The following is a 23,339-nucleotide window of genomic DNA, read 5'->3' on the forward strand; positions in this document are numbered from 1 at the left end:
AGGAAAACCAACCTGCTGCTTCTCTAACCTCTCCCAGGAGGGCAGGATGGTAAAGTGATACAGCCACAGTTATGGCTTGTAGCCAGTGCTTACTCTCTTCCCCTGGATTTCAGTATGGAAAATCTCAGCTTGATCTTTCCTGAAGTACCCCTATTCTAAGCACCTGTACGGGAAAAGATGCAATCCTTACAGTTTTGTAAAATGTAAATTTTGTGTGTGATGCAAAACCAAGGGAACGTCATTATTTTTTCATGATTTTATTTTAAGAGCATGACTTTGATGCAGCTCCAAACTGTTGAGGAAGTGGAAGATGTTTGCAAACTTCTGTCAGTTGTAACTAAATATTCCAGAAAAAAACCCCATTTATTCAGCTTCTCACAGTTGCAGCTTTGCTTTATTTTAAGCCTCCTTTCGGGGACAGACAGTTGAGTCACACTGAGGGTTATCAATAACGGATTGTGAAAAATAATAGGGTGCTCAATCTGGCCGTCTCTATCACCTCAAGTGGGGGTGTTAGCATGTGTTATTTGTTTGTCTGTTGAGGAAGGATCAATGGAAAAGGAAAATTGCTGTCAATGGTAGACATTGAAAAGGACCTTCACTCCATGATGCAGAGTCCAGAGCGCTCAGGGTCTCTGACAGCAGACAGTGGAATTGATTGCTGCAAATCCAGAGCTAGATTATAAAATGAAGTCTTGGAGAGACAGGCTGAGGGAGCATCTCACCACTGAGTTGCTGAAGAAGGAGGAATTCAGATATAGAAGGTAGGAAAATGAGCAAAGGATCCCTAGAGCAGCAGTTTCTTGAAGATTAGTGATGCATCAGATTTTGGTAGTATATTCAGATGGCTGTGAAAGAAAAACAAAAGATATGTATCTGAAACAGCAAAGTCACCTTGTCTCTGCACTCAATGGCAATGTTTCAATGTGCTTGTAAGATTTGTCTTACCTTCCTGTGTATGTGTTTTACTACTGGAAGATCATACTTCTATAATTGTGCCTTCTTTAAAGACATAAGACCCTCATGCACTATCCTTTTCCCTGCATGAATAAGTCTTTTACTTTTGCTACAAACACATTGTTCAGAAATGGAAAACTTATTTTATGCTACTCTAGACATCAATGGGGGCCCCTGCAGGTTTGTTTTCAATTGCTTTTTCCATTCTTCTGTATTTTAATTTTAGGAGCCGTTAGAGATGAGATTCTTATCCTCTGAGAAATTATACTGTTACTTTGTATTTCTGATCCAGTTTTGAGGTTCTGTGACAAACATTATAAAGAATAAATAATAATTCCATAGCATCTCCTCACTTTCTGGAAGATTTCCATGGTCTTCAGTCTAAATTTTTCTGCTTTTAATCTGGTTTTGATCTTTCTGCATAGGTTCTTCTTTCCTATGCGTCTCCTGTTTGTAGATTTTTATTTCTTTTCTTAGCTAGTATTGGTCCAGGATTTTCATATTCAAATTTGAAACTGTCTTCCTAAATCAGTCTAAGACAATCACAGATGTTCTTCGTGTCTATTCCTGCTTAGCATTGCTGAATGGAGCTTTGAAATATTTGGTAGGCAGTCTGAAGAAAAATGAAGAAGGAAATGTCAGAGCCAAACCCACTAGCTAAGTAAAAATGAATAATCAGTCCTTTATATACTTTCCCAAGCTTTTGTGTGTTGCAAAATAAACCAAGTTAGAATTCTGTGGGGAAATCAGGCTTTTGTGTAAGATTTAAAAAATTTACTCCTTTCTGAATTCTACCTATATGAATTTTCTTTCAATACACTTTCTCTCTCTGTGTGCAACATATAACTGCATAGTTGTTTATAATATATATGTAGTATATTTTATATAGTATTTTTTGTACTGTTCTTATATTTTGATCATGTCGCTATTCATCCACAATGTGAGTCATTCTGTCCGAGGCATGGGATAATTTTTAATGATACCTATATTGTGAATTCTTTTCAATGTAGAATAAGCTATTAGACAAGTGTCAATAGAAATCTAAATTGAATGTACATGAACCATGCACTGGTTCTGGTTGTCTTAAAATCTGAAATAACATTTTCCTGCAGTGCTGTTTCTCTCAGTGTGTTTTGTCTTTGTGGAAGCCCCTTGCAAAGCTTTATGAACAGTATTTTCTCTGTCATCATGACACAAAACATTATGACTTGTTAGTGGCAAAATACAGCAAAAGAAAGACTATTGTCTGCAGGGGAATTTTATGTAGCCAAGAATATATTTACCCAAAGAGGATTTTATTCAGACCTCTGAAATTCTTGCACTGTGCTTATGCCAGATACACATATATTGGACTTAATGTTTTGTGGTGTTTGTGATCATTTTGAGTGATGCATTCAAGACTGCTCTATCTGTCTCTGGAATTTGTTCCCCAAGAAATTCTCTACTGGTAGGGTGCATCACAAGACTCTTCAAATCCCATTTAGTTCCACTTCTGTTTTCAAAACTATCTTCAGTGGTCATGCATGTAGGGAGGCTTGCTTCCCAATTGCAGTGTGGTGGTTCTGCACATCCTTGTCTCCCATCCTTTTCTCTGTTTATTCATCTCCCTGTCTGAGCCTTCATATTTCTCTCACTGCTCATTTCCCTGTAATGCCATAGTGGGATGAAGGGTAGAAACCCCTGGGGTTTTAAATCCCAAGCCAAATCCGAGTGAAAAAGGCTACTCCCACACCCTCACTGCAACCGCTGCTTTGTTTTATGGATGAAAACTTCTCTTTTGCTGTAGAGTCTTACTGCCTTTGGCTCCTTTGCAAACCCCCGCATCTTTGTCTTTGCTGACCACAGAGGCATATATGGTTGCGTGGATCTGAAGTGTCAAACTGCTCAGTTTCTGGCGTTCTCTATCAAGATATATGATAAACACTCAAAAGACTCTTGACTTTAAGTCTCTATATTGAATCTAATTTTAAAAAAGGAAAAAAGCATAAGAATTCGGGTTATTTTGGGAATAAAAATATTACTTTATTTTTTGTTTTTGATCCCTCAGTGAGGGATCATAGTTGGACACATGGTTACTAAGAGAGTCTGGCTTTACAGCTGGAGCAATATAAAAATAGTTTCAATTAAAAAGATGTGAAAAAATAGAAAAGTATCACAAACATTTAGTTTTCTTAATAAAAGTGTGAAATTTACAGAGACCAGGATGATGCAGTTGGGTATAAAGATTTTGCTGCTAGTCAGTTGATGGGACCTTCAGGAATCACTCTGGGCTTTTCCAATCATGAATAATACCCATATCCAACTTGTACCAATAAAACCTATATACCATACCCCGCAATATTTCGTTGTCTTTCCATAATTAAATTATAAACTTCACCTAAAATATTCTGCAGATTTCTCCAGCTGGACCCTGTTACCAGAGTAGCTGGAGATGATTCACTGTCTAAAAGGGTTTCATGACACTGAAGTAAGGAGATGCAATCCACCCTATTTTACAGGTAAAGAACAGAGCCGTAGAGGCCTAGTGACTTTCCCAATGTCACGTACTAAGTCAGAGACAGATCTTCTGTGTGCTGGGCAGGCAGCCTAATGGCCGAGACATTGCTCAACCCAGTGGAGTTTGTGACCGAGATGAACATGTTTGGTGCATCTGGCTACAGTTCATCCCTGTTTCTGCTGGGTACATCTGTAATGTTTGGCTGTCTTGCAGGTATTTTGCCTCTGTGCACATCTGGAAAGCTGGCAGGTATGTAAGCATGGCCATTGTGACTTTCTGGAACAGTTATAAACCAACAGTTAAGGTTTCGGTGAGTTGTGCATTATAATATCCTCGCAGAACTGAGCTGAGTTACCAGTAGTAGCTGCAGTGAATTTGCAGAGAGCTTTGGATAATGGAAACCTGCCATAAGATGTGCTGTCAGTGGGTAGAAAAGGTCAGCTGTGTATTCTCTTGGAGAAAGAAAATTGTGGTAAAGGTCAGAAGGATTAAGACATTTTCCCTCTGCCTCAATCTGCCAGTTCTTCTGGTTCTTTACTGCAGTGCATGTTTTATGGAGTGTGGTATATAATTAGAAAGCTGAAAAACCCAACAATGAAAGCACACCTCCAATTTTTATCTTTAGCCCTTCAAGCTGGGATTAAGTTGAGGAAGGAAAGGAGGTTTTTAATACTATCCCCTCTACTCCCTCCAAAAAAAGTAAGCTGTGGAGTACAGTGTGCTTTCAATAGCCTAAGTGATGGTAATCTGAAGTGAAACACACTTTGTTATTGAACATAGCTCTCTATAATTGAATACTGAAATCACAGTGCTGGCTTTATTCTATATGTGCTCTAGGCTTCCCTTGAGCACCAGAAGATTTATTCTTATTTTCTTGTAAGTAATGTCCTTAAGATGTGCTGGTTTTTATTAATTACATATCTTTAATAAATGCAAGGAGATAGTACATTGTCTAATGCAAGGTTATAATATAACAAATCAATGCATGTTTGCAGGGGATTCCCAAAGAAGCTGCATATTGGAAATCTGAGGAAATCCTCTGTTTTTCTGTACATGAGCTTCTGGAACTCACTGCTGTGCAGTGTTGTGGAATCTTAAATGTGTTAGAAATGTTACATGGAACACTATATGTAAGTAATGGGCAATCTCTCACTAATAAAATTTGGATTAAAAAACCTTATAAGAAATACAAAATCCAATACTTTAGAATATAAACAAACCATCAAGTAAGAAGGAAATATCTATTTAGGTCAGATAGTGAGTAACTACCTACCAAAAGTATTCTTGTACTGAAGCATCTGTTACCAATAACTCCAAAGCACATTCTTGGTAGTACTGCTAACAGCTAAGTGTCTGTTCATTCTCTTCTCCTCTGCATTTTTCAGAAACTGCATATTCACAGTGGCACAGGCCATGAGGCAGAATTGAATGCTGGATATTAGCAAACCATGTTCCGTGCAAAGCTTAACAAAAATTTCAAACCACTTCTATTCAATATTCACTACTAGCTTTGATCTGCTAACAGTTGCCTGTGCATTTGCTGGCATTGATATTGGCCAAAGTGTCCTTCTTTTCTCTCTTTTTTTTTTTAAAAAATAATATAATTATGAAGTAATTAAGCACATGATATGTATCTCTTCTTACTGTAGCTGTCTGCCTCTGTGAAGAGGGTGTTGGCACTTTGAGGGTGCAATAGGAAAGGCAAAGTGTTTGTCAGGATGTCAGGGTTGTGGTGAAGAGCACAACTCCATAGTGACCAAGGTGGCTGCAAGTCACTCTCTCTCTTAACAGCAGAGATACCTGCAGCAGCACTGAGAGAACAATAAGAGGTAATGAAAGGAGAATATGAGCTTTGTAAACTCAAAGTTTAAAGTTGATGCTGTAGTCTTTAGGGACAAGTGGATGCATTGCTTATCAAAGAAAATCTTTAAGTTTATTAAAACATAAAGATGGAAATGTATGTGTCAGAGGAATTTGTGCCTTTGTCCTCAGTGTTTTCCTGTGATCCCCATTACACCTACTGCTTCTGCCATTGAGCCTTTTCTTGCAAGAACATTCATATACAACTTTCACTGGCATTCTCCTGAGTGGAAGTCTACAAAATGGAACCCAGGGTTTTGAATACATCTACTTGCTGTGAAATACCTGGAGCTGGCACTGCTATGTGAATGATAGCATCCTGGGAACTGGTGCCATGCAGAGCTACCCAGATTCAAAGGCAGCTTTTTCCTCCTACATCACAAGCCATAGAGAGCGACTCCTCTATCAGTGATGGATAGGAGCTGTTCAGTAGAATCTGTAGCTATGCATGTTTTCTTTCCTTTGGCCCACTGCTAGGTCTGAGCTCCAGCTCACAGGAAGGAGAAGGTGACTGGGCACCTGTCAGTCATCCAGTTCTTGGTCTGGCACAGCCAACAACAGATCTAGCTTTCTTGACTAAACCCAATCTTCCAGTTAGAGACTTTGTTCATACTTCTGTTAATCTCTTGCACTAACTGTTGTGAGTTTCTCCCTTTGAATTTCCTTGAGTGTAGTTCATTCAAGTGGCTGCTGAGGTAGCAACCTGCAGCCATTTCTGTATTTGTGCCCATCTTGCTCTCTTCACGTATCTTTCTGAACTGCCTGTTGTTTTATCTTCCATGCTCAAATGATATCACTTGTCATCTAAGGTGCCACAAAATTCTTTTCTTCTTTCCATTTCTGCCTAAGTGCTTCCCGTGATTCCTGTCCAGCTCTCATCAGACTCCAGTATCATCATATCTCTTATTACTCTTCTGTTGTTACCTCTTTAACAGCTATTTGGCATGAATGCCATGCCTTGCCCAGTCTTTTTTGTGTCTAAACCACCACTTTCAATTCATTCAAGTATTTCCTGACAGGGTCTTTCCCATATGCTCTTTTTCCTGAGTAAAAATCACCAGGAAAGAGAACGGTAGCAACGTGTGTGAAAGGGGAAGATTCTGGACGAAAAGTAGTTTAGAGCCCACTTATTTTCCCATTTATTATACCTTGGGAATTTATTTCTAGTTCATGCGTCACTGGGCTATGTAGCAGATGAAAAAGAATTTTTGCTATAAGAGCTCAGTGATGCCACCTTTGCACTAGAGTATTTTTGGCTCACATGAACTAAGGGTAAGTTTGCAGGGTCTTTTGCTGACAAACATGTGTTTGGAATTGCCTTGTATTTGGCCAGGTTCGTGAGTAAACAGGATAGTCTGGAAGGCATATAACTGGTCCTGAGCTTGAGCAAATAATCTTAGCCTCTCGGTAGCTCTTCAGCTTCTGGGAAGAAGTTGGAGCAGTGAGTAAGCAAGTCCCTCCATGCTTTGGATTCAAGAAGCATATAGACATATGCTGCAGCAGAGATAGCCCTGTGGAAATATGAGGGGCTTATGTGGGTAGCTCAGAGGAATGTGCACTCACCAGATGGGGTTGGTGGGTCAGAGGGAGTGACTATGGCTCCCTGGTGGGAGTCATGCCTGGGTGCTCTGTAGGGTGTTAAGCTAAACTGTGCTCATGTTTGTGGGTGATCTAGTAAGTGTATTGTTCTCTGAGAGATCATGTTGAAATGATATATTTAAATGTCTTGTCCAGTTTGGATTCATTTTCTATGTTAATTTCCCCTTGCTGTGTCTTTGGAAAGAGGTGTTTTACTTTGTTTCCAGCTATAAACTCTTGAATAATGTTGTTTGTGTGCCACTGAATGGTGGTTGTACCCATCCCAGAAGTAGTCATAGTTTATTGTTAAGTGAAGAAATTTGTGATCCGATTCTCACTTGTTCAAGATAATGACAGCTCTATTAATAATGGAAAACCACCATTCAAGGACGTCTGAGAATTTGACCCTTTGTAGAGCATACAGACAGCATGCATTAAAAGGGGAAACATGATAGACATATGGGGAACCATTTGGATAAAAGAATCTATGGAAGTAAGGTTTCTTTCATTGCAGTTTTAGTAAGATGTTGCCAGATATGATGAATGACCTCATATTCAAGATAATTTTGTGTGATCCTAATATGCTCATTCATCAGAGAGTGCTCTCCAGCTGTGTGGGACAGTATAGTTGTGTAAAGGTGCAGTAAGTATGTAGAATATGTTGTCTTTTCTGCTGTCTAAGTGCTGAAGTTACAGGATGAAGCAATTATTTAAAAATGCTGCTGAAAAATGGAGAAGGGAAGTAACCTGAAGACCCTGATTCATACTGAGAATTTTGTTACAGAGTATTTCATGGAGATGATGTCATGATTTTGGATTCAGAGGAAGCAGAGAAGTTGAATCAATGCATTAAAATAAAATCTTATATGTATTTGCTATTTCTTTGGTGAACGTTTCCTTAGTGCGTTTTTCCCTTTAAATGTTGTCTATCCTTATATTCTGCTTCTACCACATCTAGCACAGTGGGAAGCCATTTCCCTATTGGGCCACTAGCATACCAAACAGTTGTTTGTATATCTTTCCCTTTAATTTCCCCAAGTTGAAGGATCTGACATCAGTTTCAAAAGATGTTACTGAATTCTACTTGGTAACATTTAAGTAAACAGATATACCCTATTCACATGTTTAATAACTGTGATTGGCATTGATAAAGTATGGGGCCTATTTCCCTTGTGCTGCATAGATTTAAACATGGAAACAGGTAGCCGTGGGAGGATTACTCTCATAGAGGGGGAGCTTTTTTTAATTTGATTTAGTGCAACCTTACATCGGTTCTATCCTTTCTTCTGCTGGAGACTGAGAGTAGATAAAGGGGATATGGGCTAGGTCAGCTGCTGCAGTTGTTCACTGGGTGTTCTTGCAAATGTAATTTGCAGCCATAAATACCACCAAGAAATTGGTGGAGAAGGGCAGCGGCTACATTTGTGAACCTGCTCTGAGCTGGGCAATGCGCTTTTCAGCTGCAACTGAAAATCTGGGCCAATTAGTAGAGCACATTTTTGAGAATGTCATATATTTGTGATGGATTATAGCAGGTCTTGCATGGGTAATAATATTTTACAGTCAAGAATATAGATGCCTAAACTTAGGCTCTTGAATTTGTTTTCAAGCACCTAAAGATGTGGCCTGATTTTTAAGTTTTGAGCATTTTACAGCTCTTGGCAATTTCAGCACTTCTGAGAATGAGGCCACTTCTGTAGATGCTTAAATATGGATTTTGGAATGCCTAACTTTGGACATCTATTTTTGAAAATCTTGGCCTATATTTGTGGAGAAAATCTTAATCATGAAAAGATTCCTGTGAGACTCTCCTTGTGCAGGTGCATGCACAGATACACGTGTGCATGAATAAGTACTTGACACCAGGAGCAAATTCTCATTATTAGTCCTAGCCTGGCTGTGCTGGTTGTTAGCTCAGTCCTCACCAGCAGACCCCTTCCCCAATTTAATCAACAGCTATGATTCTGGGCTTGTCATCAGTGGATGTGGCATCCTTTGTGCTTCTGGCTTTTGTTGTCAACAATACTAATGCCAGTGCATGCATGTTATGCTGGTGGATAAGTAATGAGAGAATTAGGGCCAGGAAATGGGAATGTCATTGTAGTAAGTGTTCATTAGCTTTTGCTTAACTAACACTGTTGTTAAGAGTCTTGCTTGCAAAGCCCATTGAACACCCAAATCATTTGCTAGCTGTTTACTTACTGTACTACCATGAGGAAATCATTGTACTCAAACATGCAAAGTGCTCCTGTCTTGAGATGGCAATGGTCCAAATGAAATCTCTGTCAAGAAGAAAATGGGATGGAGTTGTGTTGTTTAAATCTACATCCCATCCCTGAACCGTTACTGTAAGAATCCCATGAATTTTGAAGAGCTGATTTATTTAACAGGGAGTTGCATCCTGTGAGGAACTTTGAAGGGAAGGTAAGGGTTCCTCTGTCTTTCAGATCTGTTAAAACTTAATTGATATTTTGAGACTATGTTTTGATTCATATACTATTGGAACTGTTTTGAGTGTTCACACTATATGTGGGTCAAATTGTCAAAATCTTTCCAAGATTTAAAAATCCTAAGTATTTTCTTTTTAAATTACTGTCCTCCTGGAAGCAGTCTTTCTGCAATTTACATTTAAAAGAAATAGATGGCAAAGCTTCTACAACATCAATTTCATTCTGAAATAGAAACTACTGTGATTTTTTCCAACTCAAGGGGCTGTCTGTAAACCCGGAAAATAGACACAATTTTTAACAAGGCAAAAGTACTTCAATGTATATCCATTGCTATTATTCCCTGTGCTCTGAACTCTTTCCTCCTCATTGTTACTGGCCCTTTGTTGCATTGTTGCTGCAAACCTTTTATTTGAAGAGGTGGAGGGAGAGGAGTGCATGACTGTACCTGTGTGCAGCGCTGGTGTTTAGATTGAACTCTGTAAGTTTGCCTGCATCATCATTTTCACCTTCAGTGGGGGAGTGTCTTAGGTTTCTTCCATTCGCCTGAGGTTCTGACATGGCCTCCTCTTAAATCAAGCTTGAAAGGAAATTGATTGAAAAGAAAACACCATTATGGGAAAACAATTTATTCCCTTCCCCTTGACAGAAGGCAGAGTTTTGTCTATACTGTGAAATAAATATTAGCAGGCCGTTTGCTTTAAGAAGTGGAAGCTACTCATTCCCCTATGATGGCTTTGATCATTATTTGAAATGGGATTTTTCTTCTACTCTGTACAGTAATTTCATGTCAAGACCACATAGTAAGCATCAGATACCCCATGCCCTGCTGAGTACCCACCTATTTTTTTCTCTTGTATGTGCACACACACAGATGCACCTGCCCATATGTATGTATCTACATAGGGGAAACCACTTTCCAGACAGTTTTTTGCTGCTTGATTCCTCTTTTTTTGCCCTTGACTGATCCAGCAGTCTTTGCTGTGGTGTGGTGTCTGAGGAAATGTGGACTCACATCTTGGTATCCTTTAGTGCCCACTCCTTCATTTGACTCCTGGAGTGATCCTCTTTGGGTAGACAGGGCCCAGTACTGTTGCTGTTCCTCAAACATGATTGCTTTTAAGTCTCTGAGATTTTTTTTTTTTTTTTTTTTCAGTTTTATAAAGTTAAGACCTTGTGCTGAGACTAGTGATTGCTGTAAAGAACTTGCTCTGTTGAAGGGCAGCTCTGGAAAAATGCTGCTGTTGAAAGAAATGCTCTAGGCTCTCAGCCATGCTCCTGGTCAAGGCTAGCAACCATGGCAGATTTGTATTTTATCAGTGATTGCCTGAGCCCTCATACAGGGCTTTGGAGGCTGAATACTACCACAACTAGTGCTTGACAAAAGAATTATGTACAGATTACACAGGTTTACAATTTTGCCAGTAAAAGCCCATTGTGATCAGATCAAGAGCCCTAGAAAGGAGATCACAAAATGAAAAACTGGCAGTTTCAAGCAAATCAGGCACCTACTTTGCCTGTAGTATGACAGGTAGTGACCAAGTGGGTCCAATCTCCAGGGTGAGGAAAGGGTAAGGGCCCTGAAGAGACTTGAGGTTAGATGGAGTATGACTAGAAGAGAGTGCTCTCCTCAAGGAGAAGCTTGGAAGGTGGCAGCAAGGCTTCTCTGTCAGGGACAGGAAGATAAAGTTCAGAGTGTCAGGCTGAAAAGCCAGGCATCCTTTGGCAGGATGGAATAGCAATTTGCCTTCCTTTCTGCAGGTTTCACGCAAAGATACAGCTGCATGGGACAGATACACCAAGGGAACTTGGAAATACTTGGTGGGTAGGAAGGAAATGCTAGCAATATCTTCCTACCATGGAAAAGTTTTGGAGGGACTTGTATACTCAGAGCCCAAACAGAGCTCACACTGCCAAATGCACACATATTAACAGTTCTGCAAGTCCAGTGCATTTTCCCTATAATATTTTCCTCCCTCTCTTTGAGCAGTGACTCTGTAGGCTGTGTATCCTGGCATGTTTCTGCTGGGTGGCTCTGCTGTAATTCTCCTAACTGTTTGCAGAGTATCATTGGTAATTTCTATGTAAATTTGCTCAGAGTAGCAATTGAGCAGCTTTCTGTTGACAAATGAAGGAACATCTTAATAGCAGAGAGGCTGCTTAAGTCTCTTTGGAGGGAGCTGAAGTGGCATCTTGAAGGTCATGGGAAAATCCAGTTACTGTAATGTGGCTAAGGGGAGTCCTCACTGAAACGTCCTGCTTGACTTGGTGCTGCTGTTTCTCAATGAGGAGAGACACTCTGCCAGCTTTGCCAGATGGTCACTAGGGTGAAACTTTCAGCCTGCCATGATGCTTTAAAGTAGTGATGAACTTCACCTGGAGGGAAAAAAAAATAGGAAGAGTTTGAACTTTCTGTTTCCTGAAATTAATTGGGGGAGAAATGCTGGGAGGACCTACTGTAAACAGAAGTTTCAGTGGAAGGAGAACCGTTTCACCCATGACCTTGAGCCCTGAATCTCCTTAGAGCAGACAGTGACTGACTTGCTTCAAGTGTGAAATTGCTCTACGAAAAAGATATATATGTATGTACTCTTCTGCGTAGTATCTGTAGGTTTTGCACATCACCTGATAATAACATGCATATCCTTGTCTCCCATTTTATTTTGGGGAGAAATCTGGATTATTTTTATTTGGTCCTTGAGAATTTGGTTTGGTTTTGCCTTCCTCAACTCTTGGGCATACCTCATCGAGCTATCTTTGGAACAATCACCAGAAAATTCATGATCGAAGTTATAAAGGTCTCTACAGTAGATTGAGGGCTGGGTAAGCTAGAGGTCAAGTAAAGAAACAGAAAATTATTTTTAAAAAGTTGGAGGATGGAAGTTTATAAATTGGATCTGATTTTTTTCTTTTTTTCTTCTTTGTCCAGTGTGGATGGCTTTCTGGCACTTGTGCCCTCCTGGAAGGCAACTACTAATATTCAGGCATTACCACAGATACAGATAGCTATAATAACTTGCCCAGAAAATTATTTTGTATTTTTCCTCTTCCAGTGCCAAAATCATTAATGTTCAGATGAGAAAGCTTACCTTTATGGGAACCCTTGGGTCCTAGTGGAACCCTCAGGTATCTGTATGCAACATTCCACTTGCTGCCTCAACCACATCTAAGTGAAATGTGCTCAGATGCATACCAGTGCACAGAAAATAATAGCACAGGAAACAACAAAGAATTTTAAATTCACATTACTACTTGTTTATCAGGTATTTTTCTGGTCACTCACAAATTTCTCTCTCATCATCAAGGTCCCAATGTAGTACATGTTGTATGAATGCACATGACAGCATGACTTACGCCCTTAGGAACTTCCAGTCAAATATAAGAAAACAACAATAAGAGTACAACAAACAGGAAAAAAAGAGAGCAAGAAATACTGTGATAAGTACAGATGTAGAGATAAACAACGTGAACAAATGGAAAGTTCCAAATTAGCTGTGATTATTACATGCTTGATAAGCAAGATAATGAATATGAATCTTCTACAGATCCCAAAAGAGTCATGCAAATCACATAGGAACTTTTGTAACCAACAAATAAAACTAAAAAGAAACTTCTTCTGCTGAAAAGTTTGAAAAACTCCCAATATCTTTCCATCCAGATACCTTCTTTTACCCCAACATGTAAGCCAAACTACTGATAGGAGAGAGACAGAAAGTCAGTGTCTCTGCCCAGTATTCATACTGATAAGCTGTCAAAATACAGTCACAACCTCAGCTTTGCAGTCAGTGATACTAATGTGGCACTGTGCTTCTGGATATGTTTAACTCAGCTTAACAAAAGAAGATACAAAAGAATGAAATGTCTGTATTCTTATTCAGTGTAAAGCAAATAGAGGATAGATTATTTAACCAGTTAAATCATTCATGCAATGGCCTTTTTCAACTGATAATGTAACAAAGAGAAAAATAATCACTTGAACTATCAGTTCACCTCTTTTAACTCATGTTCATTCATGTCAGAGTCCATAAAAGTGCAAACACACAACTGAGCAAATACTTTCTTGGAGATCTATAGTCTGGCTAGGAGAAAATCAGAACTGAACTAAAATTTGATTTTATTTTTTTTATTTTTCTAATTTTTTTTAAATTCAAAGCTGAGATTCCTTAATTACATTCAGTTTTATTGTCAATGGCTTTTGTTTTGGCTTTCTTTCTTCTGTTGCAGACAATCCTGAGATTGGAAATGCTGAGATCTCACTAAAAAAAAAAAAAAAAAAAAGGATTGTTATTGCATCTTGCATGGAACTAGGAGATGCCTTAAATTTTCTCAAATTGTCTACTTCATTATGTTGTGACACAATTTCACAGAACAGAGAGGGGCTCTGATGAAGTTTGGAGAGAGTTTTGAAATACCTTGCTGGTATGCATGTTACACAACCCTAACTTGACAGAGACTGTTGTGCTCAGCTGTGTGTCAGAGGGCCTGAATTACTACCAACACGTAATGAAGATTCTGCTTCAGCTCCCAATGCACAGACATAGTTTTTGAAGACCTGGATGGGATCATGGCTTTCCAAAAGTCCACCTTATGTGTCACAGTAAAAAAAAAAAAAAAAAACCAACAAAAAACGTCCCACCCCAACCAACAAATGACCATGACTTCTGAAATGAAACAAAATTTTTAATGCCTCTTATCAGTACATTCCTCACAAGTCTAAGGATACATAAGTCTTCAGGAGGCAGTACTGACTCCATCTGCAGGTTAAGATAGTCATGATTTGGTTTTGGCTTTCGTGTTTATCATTATTGCTGCAGATTTACATGACCAGAGTTTCGAGTCATTTATCTTGCTAAGGACCATCTCTTGATTTCTCAGAAAAGGAGGAAAAAGGATATCTCTTACTTCACAGCTATTGATAGTAAATGTTAAGGCAGGTTTGTCCTAAACGTCTGAATTTTCACATGGTCTTTCTGATTCCAGAGGGGTGAACCCACATAACAAGTGTATATGTCTTTTGGCTGATTCAGTAAAGTGATGCCAAAATTGTGGTTTATTAGTTGCTAGCAACCATCCTTTTGGTAGTGACAGGCTGCAGCTGTGATCTAATTGTGATCTCATATTTGATGGTGAACCAAATACCAAAACATGATATCCATTGTATGTACAGATAAGGCGAAACTTAATCCCTGTAGTGTCACAGTGGGTATGGTTTAGATCCCAGTCTCCATGTCCTATGGTGACCCTTTTGCAAAGGTTGAATAAGCTTTAAGTTCTTCTACTAATATTTACTGTCATGCAGTGCAATACCAATACCTAAATGTGCAAAATGAGGTGCATTAGAAATGCCTGAAGTTTTTCTGGTGGATAAACCAGTGACTGTACATGGGAGTGTAGGGGATGCACTTAGAGTGTGCCTTTAAAACACATCTGAAATTTGGTTCCACAGCTCTGCGACATGTCTCCAACACTGCCTCCTTTATCAGCATATAAATGTAATGAGCCTAAACGGTGGGAAATTCGAAGGTAGGTTAAGAGAGTAGGGCATATGTTCAGTTTAAGGTTAGTGTTTGGTGTAGAATAAAGAGAACCTAAGGGAAGGTTACCTGCAGGGCAGTAAATGGATCGCATAAAGAGGGAGTGGATTACCAGGGAGAAAGGGAAATGTGAGCTCTCCTTCCTGAACAAAGAATTCAGGTTCGGTATGAGTGAAAACACTTTCCCTTTCAGAATATTGAGACGCAGAAGGCAGCATTTAGTATAATTATAATAAATAGGAATATTTTTAGATGATCCAGTAATAGAGAGTTGTAATTGCAGATGAAGGATGCAAATAAAGCAAAACAGAAAGAGAAAGCTGGGAGAAAAAACAAACCAAATGCAAAGAACCTGGTCATTAGGAAAGTGAAGTCATGAGGCAAAAAGAGGCAGAGAGAAGACAGACACCAAGCGGTAGTTCACAGTCCCAGTGTTATGCATGGTGTAATGATTTCTACAAACTATAGTAACAGTAGCCAGTACAGTTCAAGGAGGCAGGTGCTTCCAAGTGGTAGCCCACAGAGTAGACCCACTGCCACATTTGCCTCTACCAAAAAGGAAAGGAATTAGGTGCTGGGGTGCCATGCACGACCTGGAATGCAGGTTTCTACCACCAAATATTTTGTGGCAGCTGAACAGCCTAACTTTGGCTGCAGCTCTGAAGTGGGAGGCTGGTTTGTGAGCAGTGGTGGCCCTTTCCATAGGCACCTAAGTTCCCACGAGGGATCCACCATTGCTATTGTTTTTCTAGTGCCCTCATAGAATGGGAAGGGACAAGGGTGGAATGCTCAGACTCTTGTGCTGACTTAGCATTCCTGAACTACTTGATTTTGCCTTTCAAATTTCAGCTTTGGCAGTTCTGCTCAGAAATCTTGAGCTAGTTTGAGCAGGTGGAGGGAAGGATTGTAAGTAAATTTTGCTGCAGCCATGTTGCACAAGAAGTTTGCTTTTGGAGAAACCCATGTAATTTCTTTTTCAACTTTTTAAAACTTCTATCCTTCTTTTGCAGCTGCCCTTTTTCCACTTCTTCACTCCTGTTCCAACTTTTGCTTTTTGTTCCTTCTCGTCTCTTTTTTCTGTGTCTATATTTCTTCCATTTTTTTACCTTCCATTTTTTTCCTTTTCAATATATTGCTCTTTTCTTCTCCCACTTCCTTCCCCCAGTTCCCTTCCTCCTCCACTATATGCAGTAAGTGATATTTTTAACATTTCTCAGCACTGACTGCCTGGACTGCGAAGATTGAGGATTTGCTGGCAATAGGTAATCATGTGGTAAATTACAAGTCAGCCTGCAGGTAGCTATTGTGTTGATGAAACTTGGGTCTGGCACAGGTTGATTAGTAAGAAATAGTCCTTTTCTCTAACAGAATAAAGATATTTATTCTAACAGAACATCCCTCAAACAGCATCAGTCAAAAGTATGAAACTTGGGCTTTTTTGCAGTATCTCCCAGGATCCTCACTCTTTCTGGCTCTGCATGGTGGTCTCTCTCTTTATCGGGACCTACCTAGCTGTTTATTGAAACATTGTGGTAGAAAGGTAGGCTTTAGCTTCACTAAGAGGTGGTATGGAAAGTGACTCAGATATAGATAGCAGATGGACCTGGAGATAGGTGAAAATACAGCAAACATGTCAGGGAATGAATAAAAGGTTATGGATGATTTTTCCAAGTTCTTTTCCTAGCTCTGCTGTTGATATGTTGTGCTTCAGTTCTCCCACCTGTGAAATTTCTGATTTTTTTTTTTTTCTTGTAAGGCTTTTCAAGTACTTGTGAGGCTCTTGAGCTAAAAGCTAAAATGCAAAAAAGAGTTTAGTTTGTATCTTCACCAAGTTGCCAAGCAGATGGCCTCCACTTCTTTCCACTCACTTCGCAGTGAGGTGAAGGGAAATATGTCCCTGAGGTTTGGGAGCATCCTTAATTTGGTGGGTGGGTTCTCCCACAAATAGCACAGCCACTGCCCATCCCAGGTTTAGTCTCATCTGGACCTTTTCTGCTCAGGCATTGCCGTGCTGATCAGTAGACAGACCTGCCGTACCTGATAAACTTGAAACTTCAGAAATTGGAAAGGGAGGTGTCGTAGTTCTTAAACTGTTAGGTTTACTTTTGCTATCTCATGCATCAGTAGATGCAGGCTGAAGAGCAAGAACCTTGTACATGTGCTAGTGTGACACTTAAACACAGTTTTAATCTCAACTCAACCAATTTGATTTATAATAGCAAGATATTCTTTTAAACTTGCAAAAAGTATCTCCCTGCAGGCCTGTTCAATGAACAGCTCTATATCACATTGAGCCTCTTAATTTCTTTCTTTTTTTTTTTTTTTTTCTTTTGTCCATTATCCTAAACAAAGACTTCTGTTTCCATCAAACTTTGTTTTTATTCTGTTTGAGGCTCTATATCTGTCAGGTTGAACAGAGCTATAGAGATGGAAGTGAGGAAGGAGAGCATACATGGTGTGTAGAGTTTATATGGGAGAGGATGGCCTAGTGAAAAGTATCTTGAATATTTGATTTCATCCTCCTCTTGGCTGTGCTGCAAAAATGAGTCTGTCATTAAGTGCATATGGTACCAGACATCTTAGAAGGGGAGGACTGATGCTGACAGTCACAGTGCCCTCTCTGACACCTATCTGGGCCAACTCCAAGCTCCCCCTGATAGGGCTGTGGTCCTAATTGTGCCTCATGTGCAAAGTAGTGGTGGCAGCATGTCGCATGTTCCTGGCAGGCCTGTCAGTCTCCAGCTGACCTCCCTGTCAACCTGCTGCTTAGCATCCCCCATTGCCTTCCTTAAAAACAAATCCAACAGTCAAAAATTATCTTTGTTTGAAAAATCTTCAGAAAGTTATGAAAAGGCATAAGAATACAACTTTGCTTTTGTTTTGCAAAGCTACCCATGTTGTATAAACCTTTTAACATTCCTTAGAGCTACTGAAATTGTTTTAGATGCTTAAGAAAAGTCTTTTCTTTAATCATTTTAAGAAAAGTAAAGAAAGAAAATGAACTAACCTATTTTCCATTAGTCTTGCTGTACAGTACTGGCTTTGCTTTTGATAGTAGTTTATCCTTTACTTCAATATCAGGTTATGAAGCTTCTGTTCAAACCATCTGGGATTACTTACAGAGAACAGTGTAACTGCCATGGTCTGGAGGCTGGCTTCTTTTGGGAACATCCAAGCCATCTTCCACCAATCTGACTTCTTACCCCTGTAGGTAGGAAACTGAGGACAGAATATGGCACGGTCTGTGACCCCAGCAATATCTAATGCTTCTTTGCTGCAGTTATTGTGAACAATTGCATTACTTATCGCTAAAATAATTGACAGCTTCATTACTAAATTTAGAAACTGTGATTCTCATGGGGATTCTTCCATTAGATTTTTGAGCCTATTTGTTTTGAGCTGTGTATTTGTGTCCTGGCAAAACTTTGAATTAATGAAAGACAAGGTTGCTGTGCTCTCATGGTGGATTGGAGTATCTGCAGATGTTGCAGGTCACATCCAAAGTGTAGTGAGAGGGTGGTGGGGACTATCAGAAGGAAAACAGAGCTTTGCAAGCACTGTGGCAGAGTTGTTATGAAGGAAGCTTGTTCTTCATTCTCACTGTTTGTGTCCAATACAATTACAAGGTTACTGCTACTAGATATTGGAATGACTCCTAACCTATGGAAAAATCTGAACCCCCACATCCCTTCCCTCAGCAATGTTGCAAGTCCTTCAGCTCCCTCCCCATAATTCCATCACATATACAGGGGCACAGATGTCCCTACTAGAGGCTGTAAGTTTTCTTTTCTCTTTCCTTTAAGCTGTCTCAACATTTATTAATTTCTCAGAGTGTGCCCCTTATTAGCATTCAGAATTGTAAAGACTAACTTCTCTGTAGCAGACTAAATGAGATCTGAAGGGATTGGCACACAGCTTCATCTCTTGCTCTCTGTCTGTGTCTTCCACCGTCATTTGCTTTATATATAAAATAAAAATGTCAGCTGACTCAGAGACAAACTGTGATCGGCATTTCTTGCATCTCTCTAAAAGCTGCATTGATTATTCATCAGGGCACACTGAGTACAGGAAGAGAAGTGATGACATGTCACGCGTGTGTAAGCACCTAGCACGTTCCCTTTGAAGTTAGCATTGAATCAAAGTCCCCATCGGCCCTGGAGCTTATAGTCATCTCTTAACTGTAAAAAATATTTTTAAAAAGAGTGTATATTGATGACAAGAAGGAGGGGGCGAGCACTGTATTGGCAAACAAGAGGGAGGATTTGAAGTGGAAGTGGGGGGTAGGGTAGCTAGGCTCACAGGGACATAGGAAGTTTGTTCTCTTTCATTGTCTTGATTTTTGACTGATTTCTTCTGATATTAGTTACAGCATTGAGTTTTTCATATTTATTACTGCCAGTTCAAAATAAAAATGAAAAGAGAACTTGGAAGGAACAGATACTGTTACTATAGATGGCTAGATTGATATTTATTATACCTATCTCATATCTGACTTCTGTCAGCTCAAACAGCCTTTTGTCTATTCCTTGCCTTAAAAAAATTAAGTCCCCTATGGCAAAATCACAGCACAGCCACACCCTATCAAACTCAGAGTTGCAATCAGCCACCCAAGTGTCACTCTGCAAATGTTGTGACACTACAACTCACCCATGGCAGCAGAATCCTGTTATCCACTCACTAGATTATATAGTACAGCACCTCTCCTTTTTCTGGCACAGAAATAGTATAACCAACCTTTAGCTATTGAGGTTGACGCCAACAAATTTTTGTCTATCTCCCTTCATGGTTATCATTATGCTTCACACTGTAATCAAAGAGAACTTTGCAATGATTAGTTATCAGGTAGTGGAAAAATGTGGGTGGATTTTTAGCATCACAGCTTTAGGAGAAAGATGAAATTACTCACATATGTATACAGCACACAAAATGAGAAAAGGAAGTGGTGGTGGTTGCCAGTAGTGAAGGTGCTGAACCTGCTTTAAAAATTACTGTGTTTTCTTGGATGTGGCTGTTCTTTCCATTTGAAAAACAACAATGAATTCTTCAGCACAGCTCACTGCTTGAGAGTTTAAAAATCTCACTCTTGGATATTAAATTTGGTGCTTAATACAAAAAGCCATTTGTAAACACTTCTTAAATTAAAGCACTGTGACTACTGCTATATGTGGGGTCAGGTTACTCCTTTCTTGAAGGCATTTGTAAAAACATTTCTCTATTTTGTAGTTTTCATAGACTTTAATGTGAGCATGTAATCATGCAGTCATCTATCTTAGAAAGCTATTTATGAACAGTGATTTAACATTTGCTACTTATCACTCCCCATTTAAAAAGTTTTATTCCTCTAGTCAGGAACTGGAAACAATACTGTGCTACCACTCGCGCACTGTGAATAGGGAATAATTGAAGTGAGCAGCTCGCAAGTGTTCTGGAGGCGGAAATGTGCTCAAATGAACTATGTGGCGGATGTTTCTGAATAACAGATCCATTCACAGAAATCTGGTTCAGTCCATGAAGAACAAAAAGGGGCCAAAATTACATGGATTTTTATTCTCAGTGAGTAATCCATCTAGCCATAACCATTATTACTTAATATTTTATACATAGTACTGATGATAAAAGGCTTAGCAGAAGTGAGTTAGAAATGCTGTCTTCAGCAGAGAGTGTACATCCTATGTTGGTCATAAGAAAGAGTAGGTGATAAGGCAGAGCTGTGCTGCTGTGTGTTTCCACATGTGCATCAGAACCTTGTAGTTTGTACTAGCAAGGAGTCCTCTGGCTGCATCTAGGCGCGTATTCCAAGAAAAGTGTTCAGCTATGAAATGACAATGTAGGTTTTTAACCATTTACCCCTCCCTCAGAAAGACTGGGAAGGCTGGTGTTTGAAATTCGGTTATGATAAATACATAGCTGTGTAGATGCCTTCGACAGTGTTTGCTTTCTGCTTACATGTTGACAATGGGATTAGACCCAAACCCCCTTGAATCTGTATTTGGTAGCAAGGATTCAGGAGCATGGAGGCTCATCCTTACCACAAATGAACCAGTATCAGTCAAAAATCTTGTCACCAAAATCTGCTCCACTGGATTTCCAGTGCTTTCTGGTTTCACCTGTGCTGTATATACGTAAAGGATTATGTTCATAGTGCTTTGGTGCTTCACCAAAAAGAGCAGGAGTCACAGAGTTAGTTGCAAAAATAATGTAGTTTGTAAGGGTTTTGCTAAAGAACTTTTTCCTACCTTGTAAACCTCTTTAAGGAATCTGTTTTATTGAATTTGGAAAAATAATCTGTTATGTGTCCCAAATATGACACCTGTTCTACATGGTTAAATTCCATTTGTTGCAACTTTTGAAAGGTAAACTCAAGTAAAAATTAAAGCTCTATGTTTTCATATGACTTCACAAAATTGATTTTAGTTCAGACAGTACCTTGGATGTTTTTGTAACTGCAACAATGGGAACATTGTGTTGAGAGTTGAAAGGGGACGAATTGGGATGGTTTTCCAAAATAAAAGCCTGTTTTCCAGAAGCTGTCATTACGCTGAATATGGAAAAAACCCAACTAATCTCTTGGTTGAGAAGACAACTTGGGATTGTGAATTTAATGTAAAGCTTCATCAGTTGTCTCAGAGTGCATTTTTAATTTAGAAACTTAATGACTGCAATTGTTTCCATCACTAACAAATTTGCTGAAGAAAAAGGTATAATAGTGACCAGATCATGTCACTGGATGAATGATATTCATGAAGAATTCTAGTGAGATTAGCCATGTATTCTGAGGGATAAGTGGTTGTGGATAAAATCTTGAGGGGTGCCTGTTTCCAAATTCCCTCATGTTTTATGGTACTGTGATTTGTGTCCAGTCTTTGTGATCTGAAAATGGATATTTTCTGTCAGCACCTACAATTTTTACTCATGCCATATTCAAATTCTTCTTTTCATTACCATGTATGAATTCTAGTGAATTTAATGAGACTGATAGAAGAATAATGGAGGGTGGGGGTGGGGGTGGGGGGAGGAATGAGCGAGGAGGAAAAAAATATTTCCACCCCTGAGAAAAAAAGAGAAAAAAAGAAAAAGAATAAATTACTTCATGGAGTAGAGCTTGGCATTAACGCTTAAACAGATGGTTGTGATGATAGGACTGCAGGCACCAGCAAGTCAAGGTAGAGCGGACAGAGAATATTTGTTTTGTACATGTGCATGATAAGTGGGAGCAGTCACATCGCTTGTTCTTTTTATAATGTGAGTCATGACAAAATTACTTTAGCTTTCAGGAATTTGAAAGAGAATGAGGGGAAGAAAACACTTGGCATCTGCAATTTAATGCTTTTAACTGGAGAAAGAGAGCTAAGCTAATACTCAAGTGTTTCACGTGTTGCAGGCAGGCGCTAATATACCCAGAGGGTAGTTAAAGACTCTTTGGAGAAACCTCACAGCCACCTCATTCTCGCCTCATCACGACAGCCTCACCTCCCACGGTTTAAAAAAAAAAAAAGAAAAAAGACACCCTGAGTTGCCAGTAAGGTGGGAGATGTGTGGATCATTTTTCAGTACTGCTGTTTTCAATAGCTCTCCTACTGTTTCTTCTCCTTGGATGGGCCCTCAGATGTTTAAGTCGTTATCTAATAATTTTCTCTATGTAGTGATGCCTCAGGTACAATTTCTTTCAGGTCAGAAGAAATCCAGGGTGAGTTCCCAACTGTTGCTATCCTAACAAAAAAAAAAAAAAAAGACCCTTCAATACAGCATAATGGAACTGGACATAAGTCTGATCCTGTTCTTCTAAAACACGAAGACTGTCACTACCCGTGTTGGAGACACTCTGCTCCGTCTTCACGTCTTAAGTGTATGAGCAGTGCTGCCTGCTAGAGCAGCTCTGATTCCATGCTGTGGGAGCACCGATATAGGCAGGTACATCCACTCTCCTATAAGCAAGTCAATTACAAATTCATTGCTTACAAAAAACCCCAAACAAATCAAACCCAAAAAACAGAAAGGGAGAGATGTAGTTGCTGTTTTGCTGAGAGTTTTGGGTTGCAGAAGAGGTGGAAAAGCCCTGCCATATTCCATTTAGTCGGTTTGCCTAAGCACAAAGCAGAATTATTCCCCAGCAGTATAACCCTCAGGGCTTTTTGGTTATGTATAAAGGTAGCATTTGTTACATATTTATTACTGCAGAGCCATTGGGATTTTCATGTTACCATTGCAGCTAATGAAGTGGCACAGCTCTGTCCTAAGGTCTGACCTAGTCAGCTTCTTGGGCTCTTGTCTGTTTTCTTGCCACCAGAGCATCACTGGCTAACTTTGCTGTCCTGAAAGGGTTACTCCTGGATTCAAAAACGCTGAAGGGAAGATGGATGAGAGGAGACAAAGGACGAAGGAGAGTAAAATAGTTTCTATGCTGGAAAATACAATACAAAAGGTGACTCTGGAGAAATCTTACTGGCAACCAATTATTCAATTCAT

The 23,339-nt window shown here is 39.5% G+C and overlaps 1 protein-coding gene and 2 long non-coding RNA genes across 3 annotated transcripts in view; 1 reads left to right on the forward strand and 2 right to left on the reverse strand.

The window, feature by feature from the left end:
- Positions 1–23,339, forward strand: part of NRXN3 (neurexin 3) — a 1,036,119-nt gene that overhangs the window by 564,427 nt on the left and 448,353 nt on the right. The gene's annotated exons all lie outside the window — the stretch shown is intronic.
- LOC141943371 (uncharacterized) lies at positions 12,572–18,846 on the reverse strand. The gene is made up of 2 exons (XR_012628937.1): positions 17,881–18,846; positions 12,572–13,595 (listed from the first exon to the last, which is right to left on the reverse strand). It is a non-coding gene; the product is annotated as an uncharacterized LOC141943371 (long non-coding RNA).
- LOC141943370 (uncharacterized) overlaps positions 18,882–23,339 on the reverse strand; it is a 76,192-nt gene continuing 71,734 nt past the window's right edge. Inside the window, exon 3 of the long non-coding RNA XR_012628936.1 lies at positions 18,882–22,583. This is a non-coding gene — a long non-coding RNA (uncharacterized LOC141943370). The remainder of the gene's footprint in view (positions 22,584–23,339) is intronic.

This window comes from Strix uralensis, chromosome 4 (genome assembly GCF_047716275.1).
Source record: "Strix uralensis isolate ZFMK-TIS-50842 chromosome 4, bStrUra1, whole genome shotgun sequence".
NCBI classification, from domain to species: domain Eukaryota; kingdom Metazoa; phylum Chordata; class Aves; order Strigiformes; family Strigidae; genus Strix; species Strix uralensis.